Source organism: Vigna umbellata, chromosome 1, assembly GCF_029865625.1.
Source record: "Vigna umbellata cultivar VRB3 chromosome 1, Vumbellata_1.0, whole genome shotgun sequence".
Classification (NCBI taxonomy): Eukaryota; Viridiplantae; Streptophyta; class Magnoliopsida; order Fabales; family Fabaceae; genus Vigna; species Vigna umbellata.
Genome location: NC_142165.1, coordinates 3,239,749 through 3,259,620, shown reverse-complemented (window position 1 = coordinate 3,259,620; position 19,872 = coordinate 3,239,749). Strand labels below are relative to the sequence as shown.

Sequence of the window (19,872 nt, the reverse complement as noted above, 5' to 3'; positions counted from 1 at the left end):
CTTTTGAGTATGACTTTCCATATTATTCCAGAATTCCTTTGAATAAGTACATTTACATAATTTACAAGAAAATTGACCTGCTTATGTTTCCATACTAATTTTAAAAATTGATTCATGATTAATTCCTTATTATTTGCAAACCTTGCGTCCTACTATCTTCCATCCAATCCATAATAACAAACACAACAATCGATAACACTTATAGCTTTCTGGTTCCATAACATAAATCGCCCCATTCATCATTCAAACAATGTTCACTGCAAAAAGAAACGCACAAAATTTTGAACCTTTTCTAGTATTAGAACACACGCCACTATCAACTCCTTAAGTTCAGAAACAGGAACCCAGCTTCAAGACTTTACAATCATACACAAAACAAAATATGAAGCAAAACGCAGAGAACAGAGACACTGGAATAGTTTCAACCAATATACAAACTCAAATATCAAAGACATTTGAAAAACTTACCGTGATGGGCAGCACCAACAATGATGACAGTGGGGGCTACGACAGCAACAACTACGAAGGTGAGAACGACAGGGACGAATGCAACACCAAAAACTAAACAAATCACAGCGAAGCGGCGATGATGGAGGCGGCACAAATAAAACAAAGGACTCACCTTGGCGACGCTGGTGGAGGCAGCCCTTGGGGAGAACAACAGTGGTGGCGGCAAAGACGAAGCAGCAGCGCGAAGAAGCAACGAAGAAGCAATGAAGCTTATATCATGCGAAGAGAAAGAAGAAGAAGAAGCAGAAGCAACAACACGAGAAGAAATGAAATGAGCTGAAAATTTTGAACTTAATAAACGATACTACCTCGGTTGTGTAAAACACCCGAAGCAATAGATGCCTCAGTCAGAAATGGAACCGAAGTCGAATTAACTTTTGACACCGGCTCTAAAGAAACTGAGGTCGTAGCTCCTGGAGAAAACGAATAGAAGCTTCAAAAAGTCATACGGTGCAGAGGTGGCAGAGGCTTTATGCCTCGGTTCTGAGGGGAACCGATGTAGTATGACCTTTTCATAAAGTTGTCAACCCAAAAGTTTGGCAGGTTCAGTGAGTTGCAGGTGTGGCAGAGGTTTTATGCCTCGGTTCTTCATGAAACCGAGGTAGTATCACCTTTTCATAAAGTTGTCAACCCAAAAGTCTGGCGGGTAGGTGGTTTTAGCACCGGTTCTACATGCAGCCGAGGTGGTAGCTCCATTATGCTTCGGTTGTGCATGCAACCGAGGCCTATAAGGTCGCCTTAATTACAAATATGTCACCGCGTTTTGATAGGTAGCCGTTTGGTGTAAAATGAGGTGGTATATTGTGCGAGTTTAATAGCAAATATTGTACTAGAGCTCTCACCTTACCATTACTTTCTTCAATTTTCTCTAATAAAAAAAGAAGAAAAAAAATATGCTCATGTCAAAACTAATTAATGGGGTAAGAGTATAGAAAACACGGTAAACAATTCTCTCGTTCTGACGAGGTTCCTTTTTATTTAGGGTTAGATATCTAGGGTTAGATATCTGCATGTTAAATTGAATTTAATTCTTTCTAATGTTTTCATGTAATAGATACCTTATAATATAATTATAGTGTTAATTCTCTAATTTATAAATTAAATGATAAAAATAAATACAAATAGATAAAGAGTAAAACTTGTAACGTGAAATTGATGGGAGGGTGGGTATGGGAAAACGCCATCACCCTCATCAAGCGTTCCAAAACCCTTACTCATCTCCTCCAACTTCACTCGCTCTTCCTCAAAACCTCCCTGGACCACCACCCTTTTTTCATCTCCCAACTCCTCTTATCAGCCTCCGCCATCTCCCTCCCCTTTGCCACCACATTCTTCCACTCCCTCCCCACCCTTCCACCCCTCTTCGCCTGGAACACCCTCATCAGAGCCTTCGCCTCCATCCCCAACCCCCACTACTCATTCTCCCTCTTCCGCCTCCTCCAAACCTCAACCCTTAACCCGGACTGCTTCACTTACCCTTTTCTCCTCAAAGCCTGCGCTCGCTCTTCCTGCCTCCCCCTCGGTCGGACCCTCCATTCTCTCACCTTCAAGACCGGATTCTGCTCCGATCCCTATGTGGGTAATGCCCTTTTAAACATGTATGCTGATTGCCATTCTGTAAGGTCAGCGCGCAAGGTGTTTGAAGAAATGACTGTTAAAGATGTTGTGACCTGGAGCTCCATGATTGCCGCTTACGTGGCCTCCAACTCCCCTTTGGATGCTTTTCGTGTCTTTCATCAGATGGGGCAAACGAATGAAAAGCCAAACTCTGTCACATTGGTTAGCTTGCTTTCTGCTTGTACTAAAATGCTTGATGTCCGTGCTGGTCAGTCCATTCATTCCTACCTTATAATGAGTCACATGGACATGGATGTTGCATTGGGAACAGCTTTGTTTGACATGTATGCTAAATGTGGAAAAATTAATGAGGCCGTTGTCGTTTTCAATTCAATGGATGGCAAGAATTTGCAGTCCTTCACTGTCATGATGTCCGTTCTTGCTGATCATGGGAGACATAAAGATGTTATCTCTTTGTTTAACCATATGGAGGATATGGGACTGCAACCAGATAGTTTGGCTTTTGCTGTGATTCTCTCGGCCTGCAGCCACGCTGGACTCGTTTGTGAGGGAAGAAGGTATTTTGATCGGATGGTGAGAATGTATGGCATAAAACCGAGTGTTGAACACTATGGATGCATGGTTGACTTGCTAGGAAGATCTGGCTTGATTGAAGAGGCATATGATATTATCAAGGGCATGCCTATGGAGCCGAATGGTGTTATATTGAGAAGTTTTCTGGCGGCTTGCAGGAATCACGGGTGGATTCCTAGTTTGGATACTGATCTTCTGTCTAAACTGGAGTCCGAATTGGGAGCTAACTATGTGCTCACTGCAAATGTTTTTTCTACATTTGCTTCCTGGAAGGATGCCAATAACATTAGGTTAGCCATGAAACAGAAAGGGTTGGAGAAAATTCCTGGTTGTAGTTGGGTAGAGGTGTAAAATTGATATTCAATGTACCCTGAGCTTTGAGAAGAAGCTTCATTAGAAGTTTTGGAACAGAGAGGTAATGGTTTTTAGGACCATCTTTCTAAGTTCGTCTTCTGTTCATTGAATTGTTGATTGCTTAGTGGTAAACAGGTAGCTGCATAGGGAAGCACTCACTGTTAGCTGTTAATACTGACCAGAAATTGTAAATATAGACGAGTTCAACTCAGTTTTCAACTCTGTTCTGTTAAGACAGTGCTAGTCTTCGAGATTAAGATATTATATACTTCGGGTAATTTTAATTCGATTAATAATGTACTTTTAAACGTATATTTTAACCAAAATTTAAAGATAAGAAAAAACAACATATGTACATATCATGCACACAGAATTATTAGGAACACACTGTAACAGCAAGCGTATTCCATATACAAAGAGCTCATAACACCTTGTTTTCCATTATATCTTCCTTAGCTGCAGCAATCTTCTTTCACTTCTTTTGTTTTGAATTTTCATCCTGAATTGCTACTAAGTTTCCTTGACATATTGAGCAAGTTTGTGGACTTGATCAACGAAGAGTCATATGATAAGGACAAATCCAATTTAAAGGACAAATCCAATTTACAGGACAAATCCAATTTATAGGATTAAGTGATGTTTTCTTGAAGTCAATCTAGGAAGAAATAATTTAGTAGGGAATATGGCGTAATCAAATCCTCCAAATATTTTAACCATGAATTACTTTCATTCTTCTTAGTAGATAAAGATGAATAGTGTGAGGACCATTAAATTGAGAGAAAAGTGGAATCTAGGTGTATGCAGTTGGTTGGACCGAGTGGTTTTTTAACGGTAGTATATAAGTAAAATTTTCAAAACTTCGAGCCACTTTCTGCATGCACCTCTTCTCTCCAAATTTCCTGAAGATCTTTTCTCCTCCTTCTCTCTACAATTCTTCTCCTTCTCTCTACAAATTCTCACTTTCTCCTCCTTATGATCATCAATCAGATAGTGTTGAGTAATCAAAGTGTCAAAATCTTCCATCTTTACCTATCAAATTAAGTTTGGAGCCGGTAACTTCATTCTCTTCCTAAGAAAACTGTTTTCGGACACCAGCAAGTCAAATTTCTGGTTGCATGTGTTCATCTGTTTCATCTTCACAAATTTTGATCATGTTTTGGTCTGTTGGTTGATTATTCTTTCTTGATCGGTGGGTTATAGGTATTCTAGAAAGATTTTGGTTTTGGGGAACGAATTCTGTTGTTGGCTGAGTTGCTATTCGGTTAAAAAGGTAAGGAAAACTAGTAATTTAATTATGTTTTTCTGTGTTTGGAATTTCTGTTTGAACGTTTGCATGTATGAATAATTGTATGATTGATTGAATTGTATTTAAATTCTGTGTTTTGTCGAGACCTGTGAATTGGGTTGGAGTTTTCTACAGTAGAGCGTTCGGTCTTGTATGGTTTTGGAAAAGAGAGTATATGAAATTGTGAGTTGGGGGTCAGTGTGAAATAGGTTCAGTAGGATAGGTTTAAAATAACTTATGAATCAAGTTTTGAGGTTTAGAAGTTAAGAAAAATATTTAGTTTTGGTCTCGGGAGTGTTATTCAGAATTTTGTAGAAGTTAATCATTCGGTTGTATTCCGTGCTCAGTCATTAACTGGGTTTGGTCTCTTTAGTCTTACCCGTTCATGACCGTTCGAACTTAGGTGTGTGGATGATTTCTCGTACTAGCACTCGTTCTGGGTAGTGCTCGGTCTCGTACTAGCGCTCGTTCTTGGTAGTGCTCGGTCTCTTACTAGCGATCGTTCTTGGTAGTGCTTGGTCTTGTACTAGCACTCGTTCTTGGTAGTGCTCGGTCTCGTACTAGCGCTCGTTCATGGTAGTGTTTAGTCTCTGATAACGGTTGAAAAACTGTTATTTTTATACTTAATTTTGACATTAAAAACACCCTTTATGACTTATAAACTAGCTTGAAATCATGTTTTTGCTTAAGTTGTGGAAATAAGAGAGTTGGATGGGTTTTATGCTTATTTTTCCTTGTTTTGACAGGAATTAAGATGAATTGGATGAAGAAGTGAAGTAGTAAGGAGTTGGACTCAAGAAAGGAAGGAAAATTGCATATAAAAAAGAATCGCAACCACCGCTCAATGCCATTTCACCGCTGAGCGCCCAGCTTGTTGTTGAGTTCTCTATCTAAAGCTTAAGCGCCATTGTTGAGGGCTAATCCAAGTATCGCAGTCACCGCTGAGCGGCAATTCTACCGCTGAGCGCCAGAGTCTGCTGTTAAGTTCACTGTTTCACGCTTGGGCGCCATCGTAGAGTGTCATTCTGAGTGCCGCACTTACCGCTAAGCGCAATTCCTACCGCTGAGCGCTGTCTACTTAGGCCTGGGCCAAATTTCTGTATTTTTAATAAACTATATAAGAGTTTAGTTGACCCAGGGTTCATATCTTTGGACAGAAAGATGCGAAATTACACTCCTTTCACCCCTCGGAGACGGATTTTGGATGCAGAAGCTCCGATCTTCAACTTTTATGGTTCTATCTTTCATTCTTTTCATTCTTTTCATCTAGTTTCACCATGTCTATGGTGAACTAAATCTCCATTGTTGTTGGGGAAACAATGTAATCCTTTGAAACTCTCATGTATTGAATTGATTCTTGTTATATATGCTTTTACTTCATTAATTGTTAGGGTTTTTCCTCTACGCTCTATGCATGCTTTGTTTAACTCATTCAATTGCATGATCATTGATGTTATCAATATGGACACATATAGGTAAATCTAGAACTGAGGAAATTCCCCTGGAAGCAATATTACCTAGACATAGGAATAGGAGGATCAGTTGCCTTTGAGCTTCTGTGTGAATGTAATGCATGATTAATAGCTAGGGAGACAAGACATTGTGAACTAGTAATTAGGATTAGGCTTTCTTCACCAAGACATCGGGTTTAAGGTAAATTAGAAAGTGGCATTAACATTAATGAAGAAGATGAATTCATAAATACATGAGAGTGGATAGGATAAGTCGGAAACCCCAACAACATAATCATTCCATATTTTACATCAATCACTTTTGCCTCTTTCAATCTAATTGATCAACACTTGCATTCATGTTTATTTTCCGCAATATAAACACAATGATTTCGTTTACAAGTCTTATTTAATCAAGAAATCACATAATTATTTAGGTCATGAGTCTCTTGGGAAACGATACTTGGTCCTACCATTTATTATTACTTGATACGATTCGGTACACTTGCCGAAGTGTTAACAAGTTTTTGGCGCCGTTGCCGGGGACTCGTGGTTTAACTATTCTATTTGTTTGATTATTGATTAGTTTTGACTTGATTTTTATCTTTTTTATCTTTTTGTGCTAACAATTGTTTCTAGGGTTTTGTTTTCTTGTGTATGCAGGATACAATTCGTACTAGGCGCAAGAAAATTTCGGAACCTCTTCTTGAAGGATTGGACGAGAGTAGAAGGAGGAGGAGAATTCGAACATCTAGAGAATTATGTCCTTCTCCGGAGATACCTTTACAACCCTCACCACAAAGATCTTACTAGAGTACTAAAGAGATGGCTGGAGAAAATAATGGTAGACATACTCTAACGGATTACTCCACAATTGTTGGCCCTCATCACTTTAACAACATTGCTAGGCCGATGGTCAATGCTGTAAATATGGAGGTGAAACCGGCATTGATACAATTGGTGAAGAGCAACCAATTTAATGGACTGTCACATGAAAGTCCATATGAGCATCTAACCACATTCAACGAGATTTGCAACACAGTAAAAATCAATGATGTGTTGGATGACGCTATAAAGCTTAGTTTGTTTCCTTTCTCATCGGGAGGCAATGCTAAGTTATGGTTGAATTCTTTCCCGGAGGATAGCTTTACTGAGTGGGAAGCTGTGGTTTCAAAGTTTCTAAACAAGTACTTCCCACAATCAAAAATCAACAAAGGGAAGCAAGAAATTTCTTCTTTCAGGCAAGGTATGGAGGAAACACTCGGTCAAGCATGGGACAGATACAAGAGCTTGTTGAGAAAAACGCCCACACATGGCTTTGATGAAGCAACATTAGTCATTCTTTTCCTTAGAGGTCTTGGTTCACAAACCAAGCTGATAGTAGATGCCTCAGCTGGAGGTAATATCAAGTGTAAAACTCCAGAGGAAGCTTTTGAATTGATTGATACCATAGCTACTAATACAACGAGATGCATAGCGAAAGAGGAGCTCCACCTCAACAGAAGGGAGTCTTACAATTGCAATCTCAAGATGCCTTGCTTGCAAAAAATAAAATCATAACTCAACAGTTGGAGAATTTGACAAAGACACTCGCTCAGTTTCCAAAGGAGCTGAAGAACGTTTCACAGGTTCATCAACAACTCTGTGAATTGTGTGGTGGTGACCATATCAATGGTCAATGTTATTTTCCAGTGGAGGCCCTAGAAGATGTCAATTTTATAGGCAATCAATTTCAAAATCAATTCCAATACCGCCAAGGGAACTTCAACCAAGGGTGGAAACCTCACCCAAGCATGGGTCAAGGTCAAAATGGACAAGTTGGACAAGCATGACAAGTTAATAGACCACAACACCAACCATCACTATGGCAACAAGTATCTGCATTAAATGAGAGATCAACAAAGCTAGAAGACATTCTTCAACAATTTATGCAGGTGACTATCTCCAACCATAAAAGCACTGAAGCTGCAATTAGAAATTTAGAGATACAGGTTGGCCAATTGGCTAAGAAGTTGGAGAATATGCCTGACAAGAGTTTTGGGGCTAATACTGAGGTTAACCCTAAGGAAGAGTGTAAAGCTATTGTGAGTATACATGATGAGAGGGTGGACGAGAAAAAAAAGAGAGTTGAGTTAGATAAGAGAGAAGAAAAAGAAGAGAGAAAAGGTGAGATTGAGAGAAAAGAGAAAGAAAAGAAGAGGGGAGATAAAAATTTTGAGAAAATTGAAAAAGTTCTTCCTTATCCTAAGGAGAGTGATAAAATAGAGAAAGAGAGACAACATGAGCGATTTAAAGATATCTTCAGGCAATTGGAGATTACTATACGTTTGGCCGAAGCATTGTAGTACTTTCCTGCTTATGCAAAGCACATGAAGAAATTCCTCACGAAAAAAAGATATTTAGATGAGGAGACTATGGATGAAAACGGAGATTGCAGTGTTATTGTGAAGAAACCACTTCCTCCAAAAGTGAAAGATCCCGGAAGTTTTACTATTCCTTGCATCATTGGGAAGGAGAATATAAGGAAAACTTTTATTGATTTAGGGTCAAGCATTAATTTGATGCCCTTATCTATGCTCGAAAGGATCGGTGATCTTGAAGTCAAGCCAACAAAGGTGACTTTGCTTATGGCGGATGGGTCTTCAAAGAAACCCTATGGTGTAGCGGAAGATGTTGTGGTTTGTATAGACAAACTTAAATTCCTAGTGGAGTTTGTGGTGATGGAGATGGAGGAAGATGCGAAGATCCCAATTATTCTTGGAAGGTCGTTTATGAAAACAGCAAAAGTAATCATCAATGTAGATGATGGGATGATAGTGCTTAAAGACCAAGAGGAAAAGGTGAGCTTTAATGTCTTCAAAGTTGAGCAGCGGATTCAAGAGAAGGAGGCTACTCATAAAGCTGCATGTGAGGATGCACTAGTGATTAGCCCTAGCTGCCAAGCCAGTCATCAAAGGTAAAAATTGTTTCTTGTCACAGGTTAGGGAAGAAGAAAAAGATGATAAAGGAAGGATGGTTCATGATGACTTGATGGATGCACAATTCAAACTTGGCACACCGATAAGATTCAAGAACAAGTTGTGGGTTGTGAAAGATTTCAAAGAGAATGGAGTGATAGAAATTGAAGCTCCATATTCAAGAAGAGTCAAGAAAGTGGACCGGAAGCAATTGATGATTTGGTGTGATGAAAGCAAGAAGAACACCAACACTAAAGATGGAATTTGAGCTTTATTGGGTCAAGCTAATGACGTTAAAAGAGCGCTTACTAGGAGGCACCCCAGTGATTTGAGAACATTAATTTCTTTAATTTTTTTATTTTGGTGATGTAATTTAAAAACTTTGGAACATTGATTTATTTTGTTATGAGACTTCAAGGTATAGCATCTACTGATGGATGCTAGGTGGAAGAATATCTACTGAAGGATGCTGGAGGACCATGGATCAGGCTCGTGACGTTAAACAAGCGTTACCTAGGAGGCAACTGAGTTGATTGAAATTGTCTGTGTGTTTGTTGTGGTTTTGTTCTACTTACATTATAGGGATTGATTGTTGAATGTTTGAGTTGTGTGAGAGACTTAGTGCATTGATTAAGTGAGAGTATATGGAGTGAGTGGAAAATATATGAGATTGGAAAAATTGAGAGTTGAAGTTGAGAAGCATTGGTGATGGACGCTTAGGGCAAGTTAGAAAGAAGGAGATGGGATATCGCGCATGTCGCCCAACGCCAACTACTACTGAGCGCGAACGCGACAAATTTTCTTTTTGGGTTTTAAAAAGTTGGGCTCAGCGGGGGTTGGCCCATTAGGCTTTTTTCTAACCCTAGGACGCGTCTAGGCCGCCACTTTCAGCCTTCATTCTTCTTAAGCACTCTCCAAAGGATTCTCTCCACTTTTCCCTTCATCCCTTTTCACAAAAACCCTTTCTTCGCCCATTTTTACATCAAGCTTCCATCCAAGTTTGGGGTTTTGTGAGACCACTGCTGTAAGGGGTTGATTCCCTCACATTCATAGAGCATTATTCACACATTAAGCATCTTAGCCCAAGTAAGTACATACATTTTACATTTTAGGGTTTTGAAAGCATGATTTTGAATGAATATGGTTGTCTAAAGCATGATTCTTGAGGGATTTTGATGTTTTTGCATGATTGATTGAAATAATCACTATTTGGACCGATTAAATTGCTTGCTTAAGGTCTGGAATTAGGAAAAATGCATGTGGGTGTAGATTAAAGGCTAGTTAAGGCCATTATGCAGAAAAACACTAATTGTCGCTCAGCTCCGGTTATCGTTGAGCGCGATTTCTTCAGAAATTGGATTTGTGTGTTGTCTAGATGTTTATGCTTGCAGGTGACGCCGAGGGCTCCTGTTTTGCCCTAATGATGTCAGGGAAGCATGTTGGAGGTTATTTTGTGATTTATTAATGCTTGACAATGTTTCTTGGGGTTTTTGTGTATTGTATTTGATGCAGGGATGGCCTCCTCATCAGGGAAGAGAATCAAGACCGTGGGAAATAAGAAGGAACCAGAGCGCCCCTATTCCAACAAGTTCCTTTCCCGTAGACATGAGCAACACTTCCTCACTGTCTAAGATAGAAGGCTTTTGATGGAGCGAAAGGCGGGTGGATACTAGACTTGGCTCCACAATTTGGAGAGGAACTGGAGAGCAGAAATTGGGAGAGAATAGTCACTTACACTACACCAGCCAACATAGCAGTGGTCAAGAAATTCTACACCAATGCAAGGCCATTGGGTGACTCTCACACAGAGGACTACGTGAGCTATATCAGAGGAAAAATCATTCGATATAACCTTGACTCTATTAACAGGTTTCTGCATACTAAATGGACTGGTGTACAATGTCAGTTTGCTCTGAACATGGAAGAGGGAGCAGAGTTTGATGATATGGAGAGTGTATTGTGTGTTCCTGGAGGTCATTATCAGAGTAATAGGAATGGTGCAGTCGTGCATATTAGGAGAGCTGATCTGACTCCGATGGAAAAATAATGGATGACATTTTCTCATGCCAATATCCAGCCTTGTTCACACGTCTCTGATATTACTGTCAACAGGGGCCTTTTTCTGTATTGTGTGCTTAGAGGAATGAACATTAATATTGGACAGGTCATAGCAAATGAGATTCAGACTTGTGCCAGTACTATGAACAATAAGGCACCCTTGGGACATCCATCTCTGATCACACACCTCTGTGAGTTAGCTGGAGTTAACACTTCTACACTGCCGTTGGAGCAGCCTAGGAAGGTGATTGATGAGGCCTACTATAGACATTATATTGGGGAAGATGAGGTAGCTCAACCAGTACCACTACAACATCCTCCTAGAAGGAGAGGACCACCACAGGCACATGCATCGCCTCATGATGCAGAGCCTTTTCAGATGAGGGACATCTATATGTCTATAATGGAGGCTAGGTTACATTCTATTCACAGAGGGCAAGTGGCCACTACAGAGATGATCATCAAGATGTATGATACACCCCCTGGATGACGGTGGACTATGGATGAAATCCACACTGTGGTGGCATGGCCAAAGGAGCAGGCACAGGCCAATGGAGCTAGAGCAACTGAAGCTCCAGCTATGGAGGAAGATGATGAGGATGATGATGATGATTTTGAAGATGCTGAAGAAGGAGAGGAGGAAGATTCTGACGATAGCATGGGTTGATGGATGCTATCAGCACTAGAGCAGGACTTTTCTTATCTTTTGTTTTGTATTATTGAACTTATTTGATTATGTTTTTAGAATAGGTTGTGATGTACTCAGTTTGAAACTTTATCTGATGTGATGGTTTGATATTGACTTATGCATGATGAGTATTGCTTGGTGATGCTTGGATATTGATTGATGTTGAGATTGTGCACCATATGCTGATATACAGGTGGTTGTTCACAAGCTATGTGAATAGATGCATGATGTTGTGATTGTGATTGTGATGCTAAGAAGGATGTGTATCTGGAATATATGGAATGTTAAATGACTTTGAATGACTTTGAAAGCATAAATGACTTTGCCCAATAAATGTTATTACTTTGAAAGCATAAATGACTTTGCCCAGGTTTCTATGATTGAATCAATTGCTTGCATGTGTCATATGATCAAGGTCATCTGTTGTTATCCCTTTTTAGCCAATGCATGATTTTAGCCCAATAAAAGAGAGCATAATGTGTTCTATACTTTGTACCTTTAACCTTGAACATATGAAAACCTTTTTTGAAAATCTTTACCTTGAGTTAAGTTGAGAATAATTGTGTGGTATTGATAAAGGTTCAAGTTTGGGGTTGTTGGGAAGTCTGAAAAGGGAAAATGAAATTCATTGAGCTAAGTGTTGAGCAAATGAAAAGCAAAGAAAAAGGAAAGAAAAGAAAGAAAAAGAAAAGCTCAATGCAAGGAAAGTTAGGAATAAGTAAGAATGGTTGTGAGGAAAGTATGAATGACTCTCTTAACTCAAAGATTTTGTGATGCAGAAAAACTAATTTTCTTCTTAGCCAAGCCATATTATAAGCCATAGAAAAGTCCTTGTGATGATGCTTGCTTGTGAGTGTGTTTAATTGTGGTTAAATGAAAGGCAAAGTTTACTCATGTGACATTGTGATAGTAGAGTGAATGAGTGACCTCTATATACACGTGTGTGATTGAGTGAAACACTTTATCTGGTGAGGAATGATTCCATGAGCACATGATTACATCTATGCTTAGTTAATTGATCATTCATGAGAATAGCATCTGTTGGATATTATGTGATATGTGAACACCCTAATGAGTTGTTTTGAATCAAGGCATGTGTGCAACTTGACTGAATTCTGTTTGATGAGCTGATTTGAGTAATTACTTGTCTTGAAAGAAAGAGTTTTTGAATGTGTTGAATCATTGTATTGATTGGTGGAACACTGAGTTACATCTTGTTTGCTTGAGAACAAGCAAAGTTCTAAGTTTGGGGTTGTGATAACGGTTGAAAAATCGTTATTTTTATACTTAATTTTGACATTAAAAACACCCTTTATGACTTAGAAACTACCTTGAAATCATGGTTTTGCTTAAGTTGTTGAAATAAGAGAGTTGAATGAAGATGAATTGGATGAAGAAGTTGAAGTAGTAAGGAGTTGCACTCAGTAAAGGAAGGAAAATTGCACAAAAGAAGAATCGTAGCCACCGCTCAGTGCCATTTCACCACTGAGCGCCAAGCTTACTGTTGAATTCTCTATCTAACTGATGCGTGCATATTTATGCCCACATTTATGCTTTAAAATTAATTTTTTTTATGAAATTCTTGTGCTTGAATGGTTGATTTAAAGAGGATTTGTGATGATTTGATATATTGTGTTTGGAATTAAAAGGGACTTAAAAAGTGATTTTAATTGCATAAATTATTCTTGGAAATTCTTACGTTTATTTGTGTAGCTGAAATTATAAGTTCTATTGGTCCAAATGGCAATTCAAGGCCCAAAATCAGGTTTTATTTGGAAAATAATGTACATATGGGCCAAATAGACAGACTTTACCCTTGCACCTCCTAAAATCCCTACATACACTCCTATTTCTGAAACAGGCCAACAACCAAGCCCAAACACTAAGCTTTTTCTACTACACCTCCCTAAGTTTCCTACTCCTACCCCTCCTAAGCTAAACTCCACCAGATTCTGCCACGTATCCAAATCCTCCATACAGATCTAACCATTAAGAAGCTGCCACATCATTAATCCTCTACACACCAAATAGACCAACCACATGCTGCCACATCACCCCCCTCTGCCACATCATAATCTTCTCCCCAGAAACCCTAATTCCCAATCCAAACCCTAGCCACCTATAGGGTCGTACGTTGCTGCCGCGCATCCTTACCGCAGGCCAACTTCTTCTTTCTCGCAAGCTCCCCTAGCGCCACCAACCTCCACCACGAGCAACATCATCGTTCTTCCATGGCCGCCACCATCTATCATCTTCACCACAGCACCACCACGAACAGCATCCGCGTCACCTTCATCGTCCATCACCACCATGACCGTCGCGACACCACGCTTCTCGCGAGGGCCTCAACCAGATTGTGAGTTCGTCCAGTCTCGAACCTCCATTCATCTCCTCCATCGTCTCCAGACCACCATCCATCATTTTCGCATCGTCGCCGTGAAAAGCCACCTGCAATTTGAAATCATAAGAAGCTAAAAATGAAACCCAATCGCGCCACCATCACTGGATCTGAAACCATGAAACCACCGCTCCCTACCATCAACACGCACCTGCAAACAACAAACCCAGAAAAGTCCCAATTGCGAATCACTTTCTTCTTCCTCGCGAGTTTCGTGAAGTCGTGGCATCATCTTCATTCCACCTACATCAGGAAACAAGAACTGTGGATGAACCAATTCAGAAGCAAGTCGCGGCTCCATCAGAGAGCAATCTGCTCTCGAGTTCTTGCCCACTACGCACGGGAGAAGCAGCAAGGTGTTTTCCAATTCGCAGACGCTACTTCGTGACGCGGCACAAGCTACTTCGTGACGCGGCACAAAGAAAGCTCCTTTCCCCCAATCTGTAGAACCCTAATTTTGGGTGGAAAGGGAGCACACATGTGGAAGCACCTCATTGGCCGCGTCTCCCCCTCAGTCAAAGCTAGTCAACAAGTTTCCTTTGGTCAAAGTTGGTCAAACAAGGACCTTTGTGCAATTTTGGTGAATTCTGAAAGGGCTAAAGTGCAAATAAAAGAAATTTTGCGACTTATGTGTAATTTTGGAAAATTTAGAACAGCTAAAAGATAAAATTCAGTTGTTGAAATAATTTAATTTGAGAATATCAACAGAAAATATCTTCCAAATAATATTATAATTATCTAAATCTTTTAGTTATTTGGAAGATATAAGATAAAGATTTTGTCAACTGAATATTCAGAGTCCAAGCCCAATCAAGCCCTATATAAAGAGACCCAGGGGAGGCAGAAAAAGTGACTTGACTTCACTTCATTCATTCACCACTTCTCTCTTTTCTTACATCTTGTATTCAACTTCATTCATGGAGAGCTAAGCATCTAGGGTTATTCTGCTGTAATTTCATTATGGATTCTGAGATTGAATTGAGGTAATGCAATTGTTTATTTTGATTATTGATTTAAGTCGTTCTCTCTTTCTGTCTTTTATCTCTCTATCAAATTAAAAGCAAATATTTTTGCATCATAATGTATTTGAATCTACATGCATATTGATTATATGAGTTCTAGGATTTCTAGGTTTAATTGAGAATCTACTTTGATTTAATTTAGGAACTTTCATATGATTAAATGGTTTTTACTATCAATTGAGAATGTACTTTGATTGGTAGTAATAATTTCAACTATAATCAATTGAGAATTTACTTTGATTTATTAGCTTTTAACTTGGTTAGGAGATTTAAGAATAAACATGATTAAACACAATAGAATTTGATTGAGAATGTACTTTGGTTGAATTTATTGTGAATAACCTAGAAAGGTTTTTCATTTGATTGAGAATTTACTTTGGTTAATTCCATGATCGCCCTCCAATTAATTAAGAATGTACTTTCTTTAATTTGAAACTTAAATTATAATCAATTGAACAATTATCTGTAAATAACCGATGATGAATCTATCTTTGAAAAGTAGTGGAATTAGCCTATTTCATCGTAATTGTTTCTTATTTGTTCTTTAAACATTCTCCAAACATTATTTTTATTCTTGAACATTGCATTGCATTCATAAGATTCAAATATTAAAAGGAAATTCTGTATTCGTTGGGAGACGACTTAGGGTTACTTTAACCCTATCTACTTTCTTGAATATTACTTGGCAATACTGAAATTGCCTTGAAAAGTAGTATTAATTTGATAGCTTCAACAACAGCGTATCAAATTTTGCGCCATTGTAGGGAATATGGTTAGTATTTTGAATATTTTGATTCTTATTTTTATTTTTTATTTTTATTTTTATTTTTTTATCTTTATTTTTTTAACGCACATACATTTAATTTAATTTGAGTTATTTTGTAGTCTTTAGTCATTCTTGTTTTAGCAAAAATCTTTGTTCTTGTTTTAATTAAGAATTTCTCTTGAGAAATACTTAGGCTAGTTTGAATACACTCTGGCTAAGAAAGACTTGGTACTTAAGTTGTCCATTGTGACGCACCTCTCTTTCCTGGGAGTGGACCCAACAAGTCTCTTTTATCTCTTATTTGAAAATGGATTGAAAGGGGATCTTAAATTGTTGATCTCTAGTTTGTGCATCAAGTCGTTTCCTTCTTTGGTAGAAAGAGTCAAGGTATTAGAGAAAAATACATTGGAAGTAGAAAGACAGTAGAAGCAACGGCAGAATATTGGAGGGTCGACTTCGTCCCAAATTAGTCTCGGTTCTAGGAAGACTCCTTATGCTCGGCCTCCTTCTTCAGGATCTAGAGGTCAGTCTCCAAGGCCTCCAGTACCGCTCGGTCAGCCAAGTTTTGGGGCAGTGAGGCGTTTTATCTGTGGAGGTCCTCACTATCAAGTTGTGTGTCCTGAAGGGGCTGGTTTCAAAAGGTGTAACAGGTGCCAAAACGAAGGACACTATGAGAGGGATTGTCTGTTAGGAAGTAAGGCTAGTGGACAGCCACATTAAGCAGGCAGGTTCCAATCAAGAGGTGGACGTGTTAGTGGAAGGGCGTAGGCTGATGGACGAGTCTACGCATTAACAGGAGTCGAGGCAACAAATTCAGGTAATCTTATAATTAGTACTTGTTTGCTGCATGGTAATTCCAGCTGTGTACTTTTTGATTCGGGGGAAACACATTCATTTATCTCAAAGGCATGTGTTGTTTACGAGAATGACAGTTCGTTGAGATCTTTTATCACCGCTCAGTTTGGACCAGAGTTTTTCGGATAAAGTCCCTGGGTTTGTTTACAAGAGTGACAGTTCATTGAGAACTTTTATCACCGCTCGATTTGGACCAGGAGTTTTTTGGATAACGTCCTTGGGTTTTGTGGACGAGAGTGAGAGTTCACGGAGAACATTCCTCACCGCTCGGTTTAGGACCAAGGGTTGTCGAAGAGCGTTCCATGAGTTTTGTATTTATGGTCGTTCTTCCAATAAATTGGACGATGATGCAAGGCCTCTTGTTGCCTCTAGGCATGTCATGGAAGAAGTGGCTTTCTATTCGCCACTCACTTTTGATGGAATTAAGATATACCATGATCCGTAATAGAATAATGAAGGTGGATTTCGATAATAAATAAGTAAGAGACAAGTGTTCGAGTTAATAAACGTTAACCAATAGTATTAGAAGACATTATTCTAAGTCTTAGACTTTAAATAGAATGATAATGACGTCATATATTTTTATCTAGTGGTCCCAGAAAATAAAGATGCTGCTTGCCACCATTTATGTAAAAATAATTTCTTGTAACTAATGTTTTTATTATGAGAGCATTATATATTATATTATTAATCATATATATATATAATATATATATATATATATATATATATATATATATATATATATATATATACTATTAATTAGATATTTGGATTTTACCGTGGTTTATCATAGAATGCAAACACTGTTGTAAAATAGTATAAGGGCAGTTTTTTTATTATTTTATTTTCATATTCATATTTTAAAAATACTTATCTTATTGATGAAGTTTCACGTAGAGATGCCATGTAGTGTAGCTTTCGCTTTGCTGAAAGTTCCTGGTGTCGATCTGAAGTGGCAATGTCGAGACCAAGCGCTCGTCTTGGTTTCTTGCGGTTTCAGCAGAATGCCGCTCGGCCCCATGGTGGACGCCAAAATGTTTCGGTTGGGATTTTGTGGGACCGAGACACTAACCTTTCTGACGTGGCTTTGCTGCTTTCAGACGCTGGAATCGAGTTCTCCGCTCGCTTGGACTCCAGATGTCGTTTGTGTTCTTGATGAGGAGAGGTACCTGCAAAATGCTCAAGTTAGGAGTGATTTTATGAACTGTTTATCACAGTTGAATATTTGAGTCTCGTAGAGTGTGAGTTGAACGTATTTGGTCTTTGACCCTGTCATTGTATTTATAAGTGTTCATTGATCAAATAAAAACAACCTTACCTGGAGATCCGGTTAGTTACTCATAAATGGCTTTATCAATATTTTAACTGCTTATCAACATCTTCAGATCTTCAATCATATATTTTTATTATTTTATTCTCCTTTGATTATTTTATCTTTTGCTGGACTACTGGCCCAATAGTACTTAAGTGCTGATCCAATTATGGTCCAATTTTATTTAACGCGGTTGACTTTAGTTGATGCGGTTGATGATAGCCTGATTGACCATTGTTGTGGTGGTGACCAAATGACCTATGATGTTAACCGTTCGATATACACTATATCTTATACACTAACTAAGTAAACAAAATTTAATTTAAACTTGTTATAAGAAAACAAAGGCTACCACTCAAACTTTCTTTTGAAACTGCATACTATTATAAACTTTTAAAGGCTCTAACAATTATTTTTTATCATTTAGTTAAAAAAATTACATAACTTTTGTGTCTTAATATATGTATATCATTTACCTTTTCAGATTTTTTTTTTCAACAGTACCTTATAAATTAAATCTTTTAATGTAGTGTTTTTACCTATGCATGAGTATTCGTGTATTCAGTAATTTCTTTTAATGGTGTGTAGAAAAGTAAAGAAAAATGAATAATCATAACATTATATATATTACTATTTAAACATTAAAATAAATATATATTATTTAAACACATTTCAACAATAAATTAAAATTTGTATAAAAACATTAAAATAAATAAAGCCATAATATTAATATAGATATTCAAATCACCTTTGAAACTTATAAATAATTCGTGACATAATAAAACTATTTATTATGAACACCTTTTATAAATAATCCTATATATTAATGGATTATATTGTTAAGGAAAATAAGAACTTGTATTAAATAAAAATGAATGAGTGTTTTGGCGAGCGTTATGTTATTTGAGAAAGCTTTTAAGTTTTTAAGTCTTGAAACCAAGGTAAAAGAAACATATAATTGAATAGCCGTAGTCCAAGTCTATAAACATAATGTATCAAATTGTAACATCTAAAATAGGAGATTAAAAATTCACCATGTTCAATGACAAAATATAAAGAAGAATAATCAATTTTAAACTTCTTATTCAAATCTTTATAATATGGAATGATGCCTTCTTGAAGCCATTTAGTAAGTTATATGATTGTATAATCAAATTCTTTAAATGTTTCAACGATGAATTACTTCCATTTTTAATAGATAAAGATGAAGAAGACCTACAACAAAATTGTAACATCCCAAAAATACAGTCTAAAACTATATAATAGAATAATCACATTAAATAATAATACAGATCAGTCTTATACTAAAGAAAACGTACGGTTATGGCCGAACGGCCTTACAGAAAGGTTACAACTAAAACTGTACAGAATAAGCAAACCTGACCGAATGGTTTACAAAAGGAACTACCGAACGGTCAAATATAATCAAAAGAGAAGGTGATCAAACGACCACCTTACAATCAAACTAAACTACTGACCGAACGTCCTATTGTTCGGTCTTCACTTCTACCTCTACCAAATTTTCTTCTTCCAGCACCTCTTCCAACAGCTCGTCTCTTACTGCTCACATCCACATGGATGATCATTGCAATGACAAGGACGAATGTACAAAACCCGACAACACAGGAAAAACACAGGGTAAGCTTATGTAATTTAATTCATGCATAAACATACATTTTGAAACAATCCAACACACAAGACCGACTGTCCGGACTGTATGAAATCTGTGTAGTTACAGGCGTTCGTGCACTCGGGTGATGTAGTAACTGGGATGCCCTCAACAGCTGCCACCCGAGGTTAGTCCTATCTGTCCAAAGTACCCCTAAGGACTAGGACCTCCTGCCGTTCCCACACATGACCTACCCTCTTCTACGTGAAGACAAGTACTCACGGAACATCAGGATGAACAACCAGCTTAGCATGCCCACAGTCATACTTTACAAATTCCAATATTCATTCATGAGTTGTTCCTCCTCGGAACGCTCGTTCAAAATTCACAACATTTCATCGATCTCATATTCTCATATCTTACATTATTATTCCTCTCACTTAAACATTTTTC

General features: G+C 38.0%; 1 pseudogene; it reads left to right on the top strand.

Moving 5' to 3' along the window:
* Positions 1-1,665: 1,665 nt before the first annotated feature.
* On the top strand, positions 1,666-3,012 carry LOC124821225 (pentatricopeptide repeat-containing protein At2g02980, chloroplastic pseudogene; annotated as a pseudogene).
* Positions 3,013-19,872: the final 16,860 nt, after the last annotated feature.